We start from the raw sequence: 18,423 nt of genomic DNA, 5'->3' as shown, positions 1-18,423 counted from the left end.
TATTTGGACTTGGTTTAATGTCATTTCCTTATTAAATTATTATTTCAAGACTTGTTATTACAGTGCAACAGTTTATAATTCAATGTGCACAAAATAACATTAAGAATAAGATAACTAATACAATATTATTTATGAAACCAAAATTGTATCAAATGTAGACAAATACAATGTTAAAGGGACAAAGAAAAACAATTATCGTGATTAAATATTTAAAAGAGTTCACACAAGTATTGACTTATTAATTATAAATGAATCTCATAGAGGAATCATGATTTTCATGATTATATAAAAGGATTATTAATTATAAATGAATCTCATAGAGGAATCCAATAGATTGATGGAATTAAGGCTAACCAAATTATTAGGAAGCTACAAACATAGTATCAACTTTCCTCTTAAGTTGACCACACTACTTTACTAGTGTATTGATGGTTTATTAGTGCGGATAGTAGTGGTATGAAAAGCATGGACTTCATGGTACTAAAATAAAAAAGTACACTATAAATATAGATTTGTCATACAATGATAAATATAGAGTCAGGTCATATTTAAGACATAATTCTATCTTACATGCATATAAATTTGATTCAACCCAATGTACCATCTGCATCCTCTCTCTTCTGCAATGCGTCTATGATTGCCTCATGCTCTTCTACTAAAAGTGTCCACAATACCTTATTAGCAGGTCTACCTTTGTATCTTTCTAATTTGATGTTTGTTGCCACCACCAAATGAGAATAGTGTATAATCTTTTTTTCTGATTGGTAGTCTTCATAAGCTGGTAAGCCATTCCTTCTTGTTAAGTATTTGCGTAGCCATGTACCAACCACCACAACAGACCCAACTGGATACTAAAAACCATCATCATCTACTTGATCACATATCAACTTTTTCTTAGGTTCTACGCATCTAGCTAGCCAATACTCAACCTGCTCATCATTATCCTCAGGTGCAACAACAGCATACACATGTCCTATAAAACAAATTTAAGTACAATGTGTAGAAATAAAACTTGTTAGAATTTATAATTCAAATATGTAATCATAAATTATATGACGATACATAAAAATATATAATTTAAAGTTATAAACAATAAATTGAATTAAATTACCAGGTTGTATGAGGTCCGAAACACGATCATAATCTTCTGATGCAAATGCATGATCGAGGTCTTCATTTCTTCTAACATCTTCATATTGTGTCTCAGTAGGTGTTAAGGATTTGTGTTGCCATTCTTCGACCCATTCTGCATTCTCGCATTCTTCCCATTCACCTGCAACACAAAATTGACAAAAACATGCAAGCTCTCTAGTCCATATAGTCCAAGTGTTAGAATTAGAACTCTTAAATGAATGCCATCTAGCTGACCCATTTATTGTATCACAATCATATCTTGGAAGGATATTCTCCTCTTTAACTAGCCAGAAGAAACGTCTAATTGTAGAGTTTTGACTTGATCCTGTGGATAAATTTGCACTACACCAATCCACAATTGCACTTACATTTTTAAATTTAGCCTTTTCCTCAAATTTGAGTTGCTCTTTACAAAGGGCTCTCTTAACACATGCACCAGCACCGTCATGTTCTCCTTTCCCGTGTCCAGCCTCAAAAAAACTCCAAATATGTTTGATATTAGTTTTTTTATGAATCCTACTCAACCAATAAAACATTCTAGCATTCTTGAATTGCCCTATGCAATTATCAGACCATATTAGATGTTGTGTCATCTGAATTTCTCTCTCCCTCAAATTCTGAAAAAAGGTCTTGAAGCAAAACTGGACAAACTCAGATGAGTGTAATTTATTATCACTCATATAGAAATGGTACTCTCTCAAAATTTTGCGATCCTCTTGTGTACTATCCGGTGCATGCCTATAGACAATATGGACAAAAATTGATACATGCACTGAATTGTAGTATTGTGATTGTACCTCATCTTGTGGTGCAAGCGTGTAGTTCTCTGCAAAGTCAACAACGGAAAGTATACTACCAACAGGAAATGTATCCTTACATATTCGAAACTAACCATCGAGCCATCTAGCATTTTGAGTGTGTTTAACATATTTAGGTATGATGTTACTCTTGAATTCATTCATAAATGCATGAACACTAACTTTTTCAATGATTAGATCGCATCGTTTTCCAACCTTTCCATGCTTCAGTGGATACTCAATAGTTTTAAATCTTTTAACATCAATTAATTGTTGTCCAAAATCATTTGAAAGATTTTCATGCAAACATTCATCCAACAATGCAAGATTGCCACATATATCACATACACCAGAAACACATGCATTGAAAAGGAAATTTTGTTCATTTAGTGGGTTGCAAAACAAACTTGAAATAAACTCCTTTATAGTTTCAAGTGGTATATTTATACCACATTCTTGGAACATTCCATGACTATGCATGGTTACACGTATATATCGAAATACATCATAATGGTAGCGAAATTGAACATGAGTTTTGCAACAACATGTGACTCTTTCCTTGTTAATTCGAACATACCAAGGTTTACACTTTTCAAAAGACCTTTGACAAATGCTAATAGTCAACACTTTATCATCCAAAATTTTTTTATACAATTCAGTTTGAGTCATGTCCAATAGGTGTTTTGGATGTGGATCACGAATTTTTGACCCAACTCTTAATTTAAGAACATCTCTAACATTAGGTGATACTCTCGTATTATCGTGCCAGAATTTTTCGATCAAATTTTTGACTTCACCAGTAAGTTTCATATCAGACCTTGGTAGTCTACCACTAAAAGTCCACAATTTGTTTGCCGGATCACTTTCAAAATTAACTCTTCTTTTTACAGCTCTTGACAAAGTTTTGCAATGAATATTAAGATATCCACTTATTTTACTCATCATTCTTTTATTAGAAGTTGTTTGGCTTACTAAAGCTGTTGTTATTGCCCGTCGTGCCGCATTTTTATCTTTAGAACGACTTTTCTTTCCAATTGTATCAAAGGTGCTAGCAACAGTCGATACAACTTGTTTTAAAGACTCCTCCTTCTTCTTGGGTTTGACATAAAAGCCTAACTTCTTCATCACTTTTTGCATTTTAGTCATTTTAATTAGTTGTACCATTAATTGACATTGAAACCCAAATTTCTTATTATAAAAAAAATGTCTAAACAATCTATTTGCATGTGTCCTAATCTGTCTCCATGAAACCAAGCCAGGGAGGTTGTCTAGTACATCACTTTTAATTTCAAAATTTTCATTCATTTGATTATCATTCAAACATGTTTCATTTTCAATTGGTGTTTCCATGTCTACATACACATTATTGGTTTTAGTTGCAGGTGGATTTTCAATTTCATTTGGAGTTTCAAATTTGGTTTCAATTTCAATTTCAAGTTGAGATCTAGTTTCAATTGGGGTTTCAATTTGGATTTCAATTTCACTTTCAACTTGACTTCTAATTTCATTTGGGGTTTGATTTTCAATTAGAATTTCATTTAATAAGTAACCTGCTTCTACTAAATCACCAATTTCTTCATGAGAAAAAACATGGGGCTGTGGAGACATACCTGTATCCAATAATGGATTAGAAGATGCACCTAAATTAAATGGTTCTATTGTGTTTCCTTCGTCAACATTTATGGTCTCATTGATGTTCTCCTCTTCTAAAATGATTATGGAACTTGAAGCTCCTTGTCTCATTCTTGATCTTCTCTCTCGTTGACGCATTGCCTCCTTCTCCCTATTTGCTGCAATCTTTTCAGTTGTCAAAACCTTCCTTTGCCTCTTCCTGCATTGATTTGATCCCATGGCTACACCAAAATTTCAATTCGAATCAATCTCCTTACCAAATCGACAATAAGACAAACAAAGAGAATGATTAATCAAAACATTCTCTTTGTAGATCGTACCTATCAGCCAATGATTGAAAAATCATTCAATCATTGGGATTTGTGCTTGTAGGCGGCCCAACGGATCTTTTCAAAAATGGGCGCCCGTTTCTCTTTCAATGGTATAGAGCGAAATGGGCGCCCGTTTTTTGAATTTAAAAAACGAGCGCCCATTTTTTAAAATTAGGGGCGGGAAACATTCCTTAGATTTGTTTTTTGCCTCAGGATAGGCTTGGTCTCACCAAGCCTATGCTTAGACCTCCAAAAAAATGACTAAGGTAAATCGACATCAGATTTCTACCTTGGCCTAATTTTTTGAGGGCCTTTCTAATTGAATTTTTTGACGAAACAAAAACCCATTAGAGTTTTCAACGTCCTGAATTCAGAAATGTAAATTTTATAGTGATAAGATTACTTTTACTATTTTTGTATTATTTATTAATCAAAAGTGGAACCTAAACCTAAAATACCAAAGTTCACTAAAACTTTAATAACTTTTTGGTTTTTAGGATTTTAGAAAAATAAATTATATGGCATCAATCAACATACAATTCTTTTGAATATTTAAAAAAAAAATGGAAAAATATGAAATTTTCATCAAATTATGGTGGTCGTACACCCGATGTTTTGAAAATATACTTTATTGTCAGTTAAAAATTAATTTAAAAAAAAAATATTCAATAAAAAAATAAGAAAAAATATTCTCATTAATATTTGGTGTCTTAGGTATCATTTCCCAGAAGGATTTGCAAAAATTCATTTATTTGCATCAAAGAAGGGTGGTCGTACACATGCGTGGTATGGTTCTGAAATAGGCATTTTGAAAAAATAGTTTTTAAACATGCCTACTAAAAAGGGATTTCTACCATGTGGGTATTAAAATAAATTACATATTTGAAAAGTAGACTCTGAGCACTACATTTTCTATTACTGAAGTTTTTTGAGATTCAATCTCTAAGTGCATCAAATTTTGACATCAATCGACATAAAATTTGAAAAACAGATAAAACACTTTCACTTTTTGCCCAAAAGTGGGACTCAACTTCTTGCGGCTACCCTTATGCATTGAGGAAAAGATTAAAGTAATAATCATACATTATCAAATTTATAGAAATTACTCTTCCAGCTAAAAGGGAAGTTGGGACGAATAAAGAGAGTTACATCCAAGCATGTATAAGGAGGGATATACAAATTGTAGCATTGTAGAATCATGATAAGAATAAGTGAAAAATCTAGATTTCAGTCAAACAATTTGAGCATCTACTGAACTTTTGATCTATTGATTGAAACCCCTCAAAGGAATAGACTAACATGCAATACAATACTTCTAAGTCAAGCAACAAGTGAACGTATGGTAATGCACACATGGATTTGTTGCAGGGGATTAGAGATTTTCCCAAAATGGGAGCTTTCAAACATAGTATGAACATCCATCAAAATACTTTGTCAAATGTTTGCAAAAGGTGGAGACATAGAGCATATGCGTGGACTTTTGACATAATGTAACAAGAGATGTCAGTCTTACAAAAAGCATTACTTTCAGGGTATAAGAGAATGGTTTTGATTCAACAAGATTTTAATAACATTCAAGAATTGCAAATAAGCCGCTGTAGAACACAACCTGAGAGGCTTGCCAGTATTACCCTACCTACATGAGAAATGGAGTTTTGAATGGTGCATGTAAATCAAAACATTGACAGTGCATGCAAACTTAGAATAAGCACAAAAAAATATTTGTCGAAAAGGCTTTAGATTCATATGCACAGAGGCATCTCATATGGAGCATGAACATGCTTCCTTATTTTCATTATATTATATCTAGACTTGGAAGGAAGAATATGAAACCCAAGTCCACGCATCTTAAATTCAAGAGTTAAAGAAAACATGAAATAGAGGGTTTCAATCTATGGGTATCAATGTGGCTCCTCCTATTCATGTAAATGCTGAAGTTTCCCTTGCAGTGGCACTTGTAAAAGTGATCTGAGTGAGAAGAGGAAGACAAATCTTTCTCACTTTCATTGTACTTTGGTAGTGATGGTTGTTCTACAATGGGGTAAGACTGTATATCATTTGTATTCCAACTTCCTTCCTGGCATGTGGATTTCAATGAGAAAAATACCTCAACCATCTTCTTAGAAGCACTATACAAGCTCTTTTTTTTTCTTCCCTGAACTCCTTCACTAACACCCCATCCACCGTTGGTAGTTATGTATAAGAGTGAATAATGAATCTTGAATGCACTTCTCGATTTCTCCTCCCTTCCAGGTATTCAACTTCTTGTTTTCTTTAATTGAGTTCTTAAGCTTTGCCCAAAAAAGATGAGTATTCCTCCCTTGTGGAGTTACTTCCACAATAATCAATGTTGACAGAGTGAGAGGCGAGGTCATGTGGAAACCTTATGCCATCTATACGGCTTCCATGCACACATACTTTGAGATCTCCTCCTAAATATGCCTAGTACTTCGTTTCTAAAAACTAACTTCTAAGTTTTAGTCTCCTTTTAAAGAATCATTTATTATTTTCTTGCCACCATTACTATTCAAGATCTCATAAATAGTTTTAAATAATAATGAAACTCAAGATTAGAAATGGTAATAAATATTTAAGAAAATATAAAATTAAATAAATTTATTTAATAATAATATCAGTTGTGATACTATTCACTAGGGGAAGGTTAATAAACCTTACATAACAAAACTTTAGTAGCGACAAACATTGGGTAGACTAAGGAACGAAACCTTAATATCACACACTAACCCTAATAAAATTTGATATGGCATAAGAAAGAAGTATACTTAATATAATCTGACTTTAGTTAAAAGTAATACTTCTACTAGATATTGTATTATTAGATAGGAAGAACCAAGTCACCAAAAAAATAGTTGTAGCAAGTATAATGAACAGAAAATGGCAAGAAAAAGGAGAAAATGACTACCATAATAAATGCTTCACATTTAGGCAAATTTATAAATATCACCTATCACTACCACACTATGACTTTCTCACCTACACTTAATTGTGCTATCTTCTTGCTCCTGCAAAACTCAATATTTTACAACTAAACCCTAGCTACATTCTACCCTTTCATTTCTAGTATTTTAAAACAATCAACATAGTTGTGCCCATCCTCATAGATTCTTCACAAAAAACCCATCCCTTATGCAATAAATTATTTTATAAAGCAATGGAAGTTGACCCAGATGTTGCATTCTCTAAGGTGTGCAATTTATAAAGCAATGGAAGTTGACCCAGATGTTGCATTCTCTAAGGTGTTGCACACGCCATTTACACGGGATATCTAGAAACTTATTCATGCCCAATTGCAAATGTTGATCATATAAAGTTTGAAGAGATCAAGGAGACCTTGTTGAGACCTAGAGCAAACAACTACTTAGCGCAATACAATAGGGTAGCTAAAAAGAAGCTCGAAGTCTAACAGGAGTTCTTAGACTTTACAACACAAAAACAATAGGTCCACATAGTGCTCAGTTGGTTCTATGATGAGTATCTCTATCTCAACAAATCCTACGGGATCACAAAGGAGGAAAATCAAGCAGTAATCGGGCTATGGGCACAAGGGGATATCTAACCAAATAAAGCCATAAAGAATGTAGAAGTCATGAAACTTATTGGAGCAACATTTGATGGGAGATTTTTTTTTTTAAACAAATAAAAATGGCATTTCAAAATGCTCCTGATCCGGCTCCAATGGCTTTCACTCTCGCTCAAACGGCTACTGATCCTTCCCCTTCGGTACTCACGTCTGATGGTGTTGTCATCTCCAACTCTGTCGTGGGTGTTGCGAGATCTTCTACGGCTTCTGGAACTTCCGGTTCCCCTTTTGCGCCCAATGTCCCCGATTCTGGGCTTCGATCTCAGACGGGCGGAGTTCAGAATGAATCGTTGGCTTCGGAGTGTGATCCTTGTTTGGCTTCCCTTGGGGTGAATGCCACTACCTCTCTGGCAGGGTCCTGTTTTACGGATACTATTATTGTGGCTGGCTCGAGCCCTCTCCCCCCACCTCCTGTGGGTGTTGCTGGTCTTAGGGGTCGTTTTTCTGCTACTGGTGTTGATTCTTGGGATGCTCCTCATGCTGCTGAGGTCTTGGTCCCTCCCAGACCTCCTTTCACTGGTCGACGTAGTTTTTCTCGTGTTGCCAGAGCTGCCACTCATCCTCCTAACGGGACTCACCCTCTTCCCTATGTCAAATCCTCCCCTGTGATGGTATGTGGACATGATGTTGTGGATAATATTGACTTCTATCAACAACATGCTTTGGTGTGTTGATTTGCTGGATTCTGGCCTTGTCTTCTAGACCTCCATCATTAGGTGTGTGAGTCTTGAAAGCCCTTGGTTGCTCACAACATTGAGCTTTACCCTTGTGCTAAGAAGTTCTTCATTGCTAACTTTAGTTCTTCTTCAGAAAGGGACTTGGTGTTGGGTAGGTTGTGGGCTTGGGGTGATCACTCTCTATCTGTGAAGCCTTGGACAACTTATTTTAAACCCCTTAATGAACCACTTAATGTGTGTCCAGTTTGGGTTTGCCTTCCCAATCTTCCTCTCCATTTTTGGGAGTTCTCTTGCTACGACGCCATTGGCAACTCCATTGGACGTTTATTGAAGGTGGATGGGGCCACGTCTTCTATGGAGTGTTTTACCTTTGCCCAAATTTTAATTGACATTGACATCTCTTCGCCTCTCTCAAGAGATATGGTTCTTATGGTTGGGGATGTGCCATGGATGCAACCGTTGGATTATGAGGGGCTCCCCTTTCACTGTCGAAAATGCTTCTCAACAGGTGATGTAGAGTTGGACATCCAAATTAAAAAAAACTTATATCAGTCACCTACAAAGGCACATGTGACCCTTCAATGGAGATCTTTTCTCCCAACTCACCTATCTTCCTCACTAGGTCTCTTAAACATAGATCGGTTTAGGCACACACTTGATGTAGGTTACCAATTGACTCAATACTTCAAGGTCAAATTTGTAAAACATCTTAGGGCATCAAGGCAAACATCTTTCATGCATTGGTATGAGCCTCTAACACATTCCTTGATGAATTGCTTCACAACCGGACTAATCTCCTAGTAGCCCTACTCAGAGGGTTTTCAAGGAACAACTTTTTGTACAGATGGTTTCAGGGCAAAACAAGGGCATTTATGAGTACCCTTTTGGCTCATCTACAAAATATAAAGTTGGATCTAGGGATTGTTTCAGAAAGTACCTCTCTATTTTTTACTAGTAATTTGCAAACTTCAAAACTCAACTCCACAAATGGAGACACACCACATAGGATCCAAATTTGCAGATTAGAACACCTAATTGTACCATCCAAGTGTCAAACACCAAACCCTCACTTCTACCTATGTTCACTAGGCCTAACACATGGAGATATTAGGCTAATTTTGCCTCAAAAGTGCTCCAAACTCCACCTCCTGCAAAAATGATCCAAACTCCATCTTTAGTACCCCTAGCCCTTCCATTCCACCAATTTTGACAATTCACAAAGGCGGAATGGAGGTTTTATTCGCACTTTTCTCTTCAAACCCTTAGAACTAGGGTTTCTAGATAGTTTTTAGAAAACACGCTTATAAAATGCTCAAAACCTTATGAAAATGAATGAAACCAATGCCAAATGAAAGAAGACTTAGAGCACATGCATATGTGTGGACCCTTGACAGAATGTTAAAAGAGATATCAGTCTTATGAAAAGCAACATTTTCAGGGTATGAGAGAATGGTTTTGATTTAACAAGGTTTTAATAACATTCAACAATTACAAATAAGGTGGTGTAGAACACAACCTGCGAGGCTTGCTAGTATTATCCTACCTACATGAGAAATAGAATTTTAAATGGTGCATGTAAATCAACACATTGACGGTGCATAGCACGATTTGTTGAAAAGGCTTTAGATTCATATGCACAAAGGCATCTAATATCGAGCATGAACATGCTTCCTTATTTTCATTCTATTATATCTAGACTTGGAAGGAAGAATATAAAAATCAAGTCCATGCATGTAAAATTAAAGACTTAAAGAAAGCATGAAATAGAGGGTTCCTACTTATGGGTATCACCATGGCTCCTCCTATTCATGTAAATGTTTAAGTTTTTCTGCGGTGGTGCTTGTGAGAGTGATCTGAGTGAGAAGAGGAAGCCAAATCTTCCTCAATTTCACTGTGATTTGGTAGTGATGGTTGTTCTACAATGGGGTAAGACTGTGTATCATTTGTATTCCAACTCCCTTCTTGGGATGTGGATTTCAATGAGAAAAATGCCCCCGCCATCTTATTAGAATCACTTTACAAACCTATTTTTTTTGTTTTCCCTGAACTCCTTCACTAACACCCCATCTGCTATATTTCCATATCAAGAGTGAATATTGAATCATGAATGCACTCCATGATTTCTCCTCCCTTCCAGGGGTTCAACTTCTTGTTTTCTTAAATTGAGTTCTTAAGTTTTTCTAAAAGAATATGGGCATTCCTCCCTTGTGGAGTTACTTGCACAATATTCAATGTTGAGAGAGCGAGAGGCGAGATAATGTGGAAACTTTATGCCATCTATATGGCTTCCATGCATACATACTTTGAGAACTCCTCCTAAATATACTTACCACTTCTTTTCCAAAAACTAACTTCTAAGTTTTAGTCTCCTTTTAAGAATCATTTATTATTTTCTTGCCACCATTACTATTCAAGATTTGCCAGATAGTTTTAAATAATAATGAAATTCAAGATTAGAAATGATTATAAATAATTAAGAAAATATCAGTTGTGACACTATTCACTAGGGGAAGGTTCATAAACCCTACATAACAAAAACTTAGTAGCGACAAACATTAGGTAGACTAAGGAATGGAACCCTAATATGACACACTAACCCTAATAAAATTTGATATGGCATAAGAAAGAAGTATACGAAATATAATATGGCTTTACTTAAAAGTAATACTTCTACTAGATATTGTACAATTAGATAGGAAGAATCAAGTCACCAGAAAAATAGTTGTAGCAAGAATAACGAACATAAAATGGCAAGAAAAGGGGAAAATGACTACCATAATAAATACTTCACATTTAGGCAAGTTTATAAATTTACCTATCCCTACCACACTATCACTTTCTCACCTACACTTATTGTGTTATCTTCTTGCTTTTGCAAAACTCAATATTTTACAACCAAACCCTCGCTATATTCTACCCTTTCATTTCTAGTCTTTGCAAACAATCAACATGGTTGCACCCATCCTCATAGATTCTTCACAAAAACCCCATCCCTTATACAATAAATTATTTTATAAAGCAATGGAGTTCGACCCAAATGTTGCATTCTCTAAGGTGTTGCACACGCCATTTACACGCGATATCTAGAAATATATTCATGCCCAATTGCAAATGTCGATCATATAAAGTTTGAAGAGATCGGAGAGACCTTGTTGAGACCTAGAACAAACAATTACTTAGAACAATACAATAGGGTAGCTGAAAAGAATCTAGAATTCTAAAAGGAGTTCTCAAACTTTACAACACAAAAACAATAGGTTTACATAGTGCTTAGTTGGTTCTATGATGAGTGTCTCTATGTAATGCACGCCAAGATACCCTAGAGAAACTAACCAACTAACATGCAAATAGAGATTTTTTTTAAAAAAATACTCTAATACATCACATATGAAACTTGGTCAACATAAACATTTAATCTAACTCCATTTAACATACACATGGTCATCTTACAATCAAGATCATAAGAGCATAATTACACAAGCGGAAATAAATAACATCTCATAAACTATCATTCCTGAGGGTATCTCAACGCCATTACTTACAAAATACTATTAGCATGAACACATCTAACATCAGAGCATACCATGACATCTTAATATCTCCATCGGTTCTACTTTCATTTTCTAACATTTACATCTTCCTATAACATAAGGAATCATCCATTTAATTAAACTATCATGTACACATACCAACACAATCCTGACCACCATAATTCCTTTAAATTCATTTTAAAAGCACCAATTCCAAATATTCCTAATCCATCTTTCCAACATTCAAACACAACTAGTCCATATCCATTACCAAACCTCATTAAGCATAATCATTATCCATTCCATATTATAGGGTGTTATACAAGGCTAGGACTTAATCCTTATTCCAATGTCATTGAATTTACATAGTATCTAATCCAAATAGCATCTCTCATTACATCATCTAATCATACCTATTCCATTCTGATAAATAGGAACAACCATTCTAATCCAATATTAATCTCATTACATAATTTACATGCAATAGGTCAAGATCTATAAGAGAATATATTTCTTTAATACAAGAATGAACATAAACACTATCCATAGAATAGTCATTTATATCAAGCTAATCTTACAAGATTACAATCATCATCCTACATGTAATTACATAGTCTCCAATTACATTTATGAATATCTCAAGATACATAACTACAATATTGTCTTACAACTAATACAAGAGTATATCATATATTAATTTTCTCTAAGAGATCATGAACAAGTTGAAGAGGTCGAATATCCATATCTACGCACACAAACATCAAATGAAGAGGAACATCCCAATGGATGAAGGCATCAAACCACCCGACCATGTGGAACCAATAAGGAACCACCCCCCACGCTACAGAGAATGACACAAGGTCTCACCCACACTCTAAACCTAGGCTAACACCTAACAACCAAAGGACATAGCATAAAAAGAACCACAATTGGAAACAACCACATGAACAATACTCCAAGCGACATCACAAGGCTAAATCAAAAAGCATAAAACTCCCAGAGGCTATTCAACAAACATGGCATAAGGAACAAGGACACATGTAGGGAAGAGTGTCATGACATGTTATCCTCACATAGAATGAAGAACTACAAGATCTCTACTTGATTACAGGATATCCACTTGTTTCCCTGATAGTCATGTGGAACCCTCTCAACCTATGAGAGAATCAAGGGAGTTCAGTTGACCAGCTCCACTGTCTTCCCAACTCATCCTTAATCTCCACCAAAGGCTATGAGATGGGGCCCAAAAACCAATTTATTATCTTGTTTAGATGAATCCTAACTACCTAACCATTTAATTAATTATTGAGGTTATTAAAAATAAGAAAACTTCCAATGTGTGCCTGGTGGTCTAGACCCCAAGCATCCTGTAATGTGGTGAAAAGTGATGAGGGGAGATCAAGTGGAAAACTTTAATCCCCTCAAAAGAGGAATGGAAGTTTCAAAAAGGATTCCCTTCAACTTCTCATGCATATTACATTTAAAAGAGGGGGTTGAATTCACTAGATCGAATCCCAATGGAAAGAGATTGAATGCTAAATGAATTGTAAGGAATTGGCAATGGATTTGGAAAGTAAAGTAACCCTCTTTTAAAATAGACAAGTTGAATTAAACGAATTGAGACTAAGTGTAAAGATGACAAAGAAATGATTATATCTTGAGATAGAGATGCGGGATGAATCTGTGCACCTAGAATTAGCAATAAGATGTCGAGATGGAGCTCCCCTGCAAATTTGAGCAAAAGTTGTCGGGACCTAGTTGAAAGTGTACTTAGTCCTCTGAAAAATTCGCATGTCGAAAAGGGTTTTTCCATCTCTGAAAATGAAGCCTAAACCTACAACTACAACTGCACACCTACAACCTACACACAGAAAAGAGAAGAAATATTGTTGGGATTTGGGGTTTGCCTTCAAGTCAAACCCCCGTTTTGGAATTAACCAAGTGATTGAAAATACTTGCAAGTAAATGAAAGGAAATATTTGAAGTAAAATTCACCTCAAGAGAGGATGCAATTGAAAAGTTGGTAGAATTGATTGAAAGGATATGCAGAATAGAATGTCTTGAATGTTGGTAGAGATCTCCTCTTCAATGGTTGAATCCTTGACTTGAATGCAACACCTAGCCTTGAAGGAGACTTGGAATGCTCAATGTTTGAATGTCTAAATGCGCTTTATAATCAACTTGTTGTCGCTTATCGTCGCTTTGCACATGAACTTGATTTTCACTTATTGGACTTCGCTTCCGAACTCATGCAAATAGGAGGGGAAATGATCCTTATATACTTGCCAATTAGGGGTATTTAACTGATTTTTTCATCTTAGACCGACATAGGAAAAAAATTTCCCGCTCACAATTGACAAGCCTAATGCAGGATTTGTTCAAGGGAGGCCCAAAATAGGGCAAGGATAGGGGTGCCATGCCCCTGTCCTACCCTAATTTAGGACAGGCAGTGACAGAAAGCAGTGCGAGGTGCAATTTTCAGGTGTTTTGAGCATGTCTAGGGTCTCTAATCAGGCTTAGGGATTCATCTGCCAACACAAAGAGCCAAATGTGGTCAAAAATTGCAAGGTCACAATTTTATGACACTACATTTAGCCCCCACTTTAGCTGGAGTATAAGCGTATTCTAATACTGTCGATAAAGTACAAGGAAACAAGATTGAAAGACTTTTACCACATCAAGGAGGCAAGATACACCAAGCCCCTAGTGGACTAAGGATCTTACAACTTCGATTGACAAAGTAAAAGGGAAGATCAAGAGGGAGAGAACCATGACTGCAAGTAGCAAGGTTCCCCTCAGTATGAGTCATGAAAAGCAAGGATACCAAAAATTACAAAGCAAAGCCAAGTCCACTAAGTAACTCAAAGTATCCAGAAGGAAAATATGAGTGGAGTGTATGCCCCCACATTAAAGCGATCACACACTCCTTATCGGGAGCGATTGCTTTAAGGTAGGATACACCCAAGGGAGAGAAAGAGAAGGAACACATTATCACAAGGATTTAGCCCCAATCGAGGAATAAACCCAAGGATAATTAACATAAAACACAAAGCATGAGGTGGTTTCACTTTCCTCGGGGTCAGTATGTTGTATGATAAATCATGTATATCATGTATATATGTATAGAATAGTCCTCATTCCCCAAAGAAAGGAAACCACCTTGGAAGAAAGGGAACATGTGTGTCTTTTGAGTCAACATGAAAGAGACCAAAAGAGATCTCAATGCTTTGCATCATCCTCAAGTAGACATCACTAGGGACAACAAATAGAAGAATAGGGATATACATAGAAGAATTGGCACAAAAGAGAAAGAAAGGAGAGAGGTAGAGGATCTACGGTGCTAATGCAGCTAGTCTAGCACGACATCCACCTCCCAATCTTGTTGATCGCTATTTTGAGAAGGCGGGAAACATGCTAGAGGAGCGACATTGAGCACAACAGATGGAGCTATCACAAGATCCAAACAAGGACTATGCTCATGTGCTAATTCACTTTGTTAGTTTTGAGGAGCTAGGATCAAGGCTTTTGAAAATTCTGCAAATAAATGTTTGTCAGCGTCAACATATTCATATTCACTATCAAAAGCATTAGGAGTTGTATTACCATCATGAATAACATTTTCACCTTTTTCTTCTTCAAGATTTATAGAAAGAGGAGGCCTAACATGAATAGAAGTAAAACCATTACATGTTTTTTGCAACTTATGATTTGGAAATTTAGGTTCCACATCTTGCTTAGGAGAAAATGGAATCATGTCAATTGTTGGTGTTTTGGGAGATTGAATAGTTTGAGAAACAACTTCATGAACTCTAGCATGACGTTTTCATCAACGATCTCTCACACAATGATTTCGTTAAGTCTTAGTGGAAGGCTGAGAAGAAGGAGGAATATTTATTGAAGGAGGAATGTCTATTGAAGGAGAAATATTTTTTGAAAGAGGAATGTTTTCATCTTTGGTAGTTGGATGGTTTGGTTGAGGTCTCTTAGGTTGAACAAGAGGAGAGGTAGGTCTCTTCTCTCTGTATGAGCAAGGAGGTGGAACTACATCATATAAAGGAGGAATGTTCGGTGTAGGAATAAGACCAGGTCCATCATGAGGAGGAGGTATGGGTCTAACCTTAGGTGGGATATTATTGTTCTTCTTAGGAGAAGGCATAGTTTCATCCATAGGAATAGGTTGGGAATCTTCCTTAGGAGGAAGATTAGTTCTATCCATTAAAGGAAGAACTTTATCTTCAAGAATAGTGGGAATATCAAGTGTTGGAGTTCTAGGTTGGCTTAAGGATAAGATCATATCTTTCTTCCATTTTTGATAAGATTGAAAGAGACCATCACTTCTTGTTGGAAGGGATTGAAATTGTTGAGGCCAAAAGTAATCAATACGAACACCTAGGCTTCTTTTGGTTGGTCTAAATAAGTTATGGTTAACAGTTATGATTTCTCCATTGTGGGGAAATTTCAAACACTTATGGATTAGAGAGGCAATAGCCTTCATGGAAGATAGTCAAGGGTAGCCTAACTTCACTCAGAATTGTTCAGATGAAGGAATGATAACAAAGTTGACATCTATAGATTTAGTGCGAACCTCAATAGGGAGTGTGATAGAACCAATAGTAGGACAATAAAATCCATCAAATAACTTAACAACCACATTAGTATCATCATAGATTGGTTGATGCAAATATTAAGTATAAAGATATTCTTCAGTGATGGCATTAACCATGCATGAGGGATCAATAAGAACACCATGACAAGTTTTGTCTTGGATCTTTGCAACTATGTATAAAGGGCCATTAGGTGCTCTAATGGTCTCACTAGGGTCAAATGTGATACATGGATCTGTAGGTGTTTCTTGTTTCTCTACCATATTCACCAAATTTGGAGTCATGGTAGTGAAATCAGAGGGAGAGAAAGAGGTATGTTCAGTTTGAATCACGTTAGAGGTATGAGAGGGTAACGGACAAGTGAAAATCTTAAGATTTTCATTAGGAGGAGCCACTGATTTGTTTCCCTTATCATTCACACCTGCCACATATATGGTATTATTATCAATCAGGTCTTGAATCTTACTTTTTAATGCAAAACATTTCTCAGTATCATGACCAGGTTGACGATCAAATTGACAAATAGAATTATTATCAAAGTAAGGTGAGGTTGCCTTAGAAGGGTCAACTGGTTTTATTGGAGGAAGTTGGATAACATTTCTTTGTAACAACTGAGACATGACGCTATGCAAAGATTCATTCAAATGAGTAAATTGTCTTTCTCTTTTGAAAAAAATTAAAAATAGGAGGCACACCTGTTGTAGCATTCACATTGTTGTTGATGATGGTGTCATTGAATTTGATGAAGCCTTTGTTCAGTTTCAACTTCGCAAACGATTGTTGAGCACTCTCACCCTTATCACTTGGAGCCATAGGAGTAGATTGCTCCATTTGACTCACAATCAGTTGATAATTGTGAAGTGTTGCACACAATTGTGGAAAGGAAGTAAACTCAGAAAGGGGTATTTTTTCCCTAATGTCTTTGTGCAAATTAGAAATGAAAATTCTTTGAATATCATTATCAGGCACTGGAAAAGAAATTTGAGACCACAAATGCTTATATCTACCAATGAAATCAATCACTTTTTCTCTAACACCTTGTTTACAATGCATTAAATCAGTCAAAGTGATTTTAGGACCTATGTTATTTTGAACTGATTGAATAAAAGCATTTGCTAATTGTTGAAAAGAAGTAATGGAATAGGAAGGCAAATAGAAATACCATTGTAAAACCTTATCTCTTAATGTTCTAGTAAATAATTTGGCAAGCAATCTTTGATCATAAGCAAAGTCAATACACAAAGTTTGGAATGTTTTGACATGTGTTAAAGGATCACCTTTTCCATTATAGAGTTCCAATTGAGGGAATTCAACATGTTTAGGAGGGACAACTCTAACAATATCAAGAGAAAGTGGGCTCACAACATCAAATGTGGGTACACTAAACTTGGATTGACTCATAGAAGCGATTTGTTGTTGCAATGAAGACATAGTTTGAGCAAGGTTATTAATGGTTGCTTCGATTAAGGAATTTATGTTAGACACATTTGATTGAGAAGGTGGTGTTATTTTATTAAAAGAAGGCATTGATTGAGAATATGGTGGTGGAACACTATGGTAATTAGGCATGGGTGATGATTGAGTAGGAAATAGGACACTGAAAGGAGGGAGAGAATGATTGGATGAATTACCCCCTTCTGTCACATTGATTGATTGAGAGATAATAGGAATACTCATTGAAGGCGCAGATAAAAATGGAGGATTGAATGAGGAAGAGGGATTGCCCCCATGACTAATGGTTGTAGGTATGACATTTTGAGTTGATGTAGCCATGATGTTTGAAGTGAAAGTAGGAATACTAGTCATTGAAGTGGTCCAAGGAATAGAATGATTTATTTGTGTAGGAAGTTGTGAATAACCTAAGTTCTCGGCACAACTCTTTATAGGCATAACATTAGAATCAACAATGTGAGCAATACTACACAATATATCAATTTCATTCTTATCACTTTGAATCATATGTTTTAGACCTTGAATTAATGGAAGAGCTTCACTATTAGGATATTCTTGGGACATCCATTGTTGGAAGTTGTCCAATTAATTGTCCAATTTCGAAAGTTGATCAATGGAAACTTTAGTCAAAGCTTCTTCTTCGTCATTGGAATCATCAATTGGGTAGATAGGGATGTTATTAAGA

Source organism: Cryptomeria japonica, chromosome 10 (assembly GCF_030272615.1).
Source record: "Cryptomeria japonica chromosome 10, Sugi_1.0, whole genome shotgun sequence".
Classification (NCBI taxonomy): domain Eukaryota; kingdom Viridiplantae; phylum Streptophyta; class Pinopsida; order Cupressales; family Cupressaceae; genus Cryptomeria; species Cryptomeria japonica.
The sequence above is the reverse complement of the archived record's forward strand: the minus strand, read 5'-3'. Positions refer to the sequence as shown.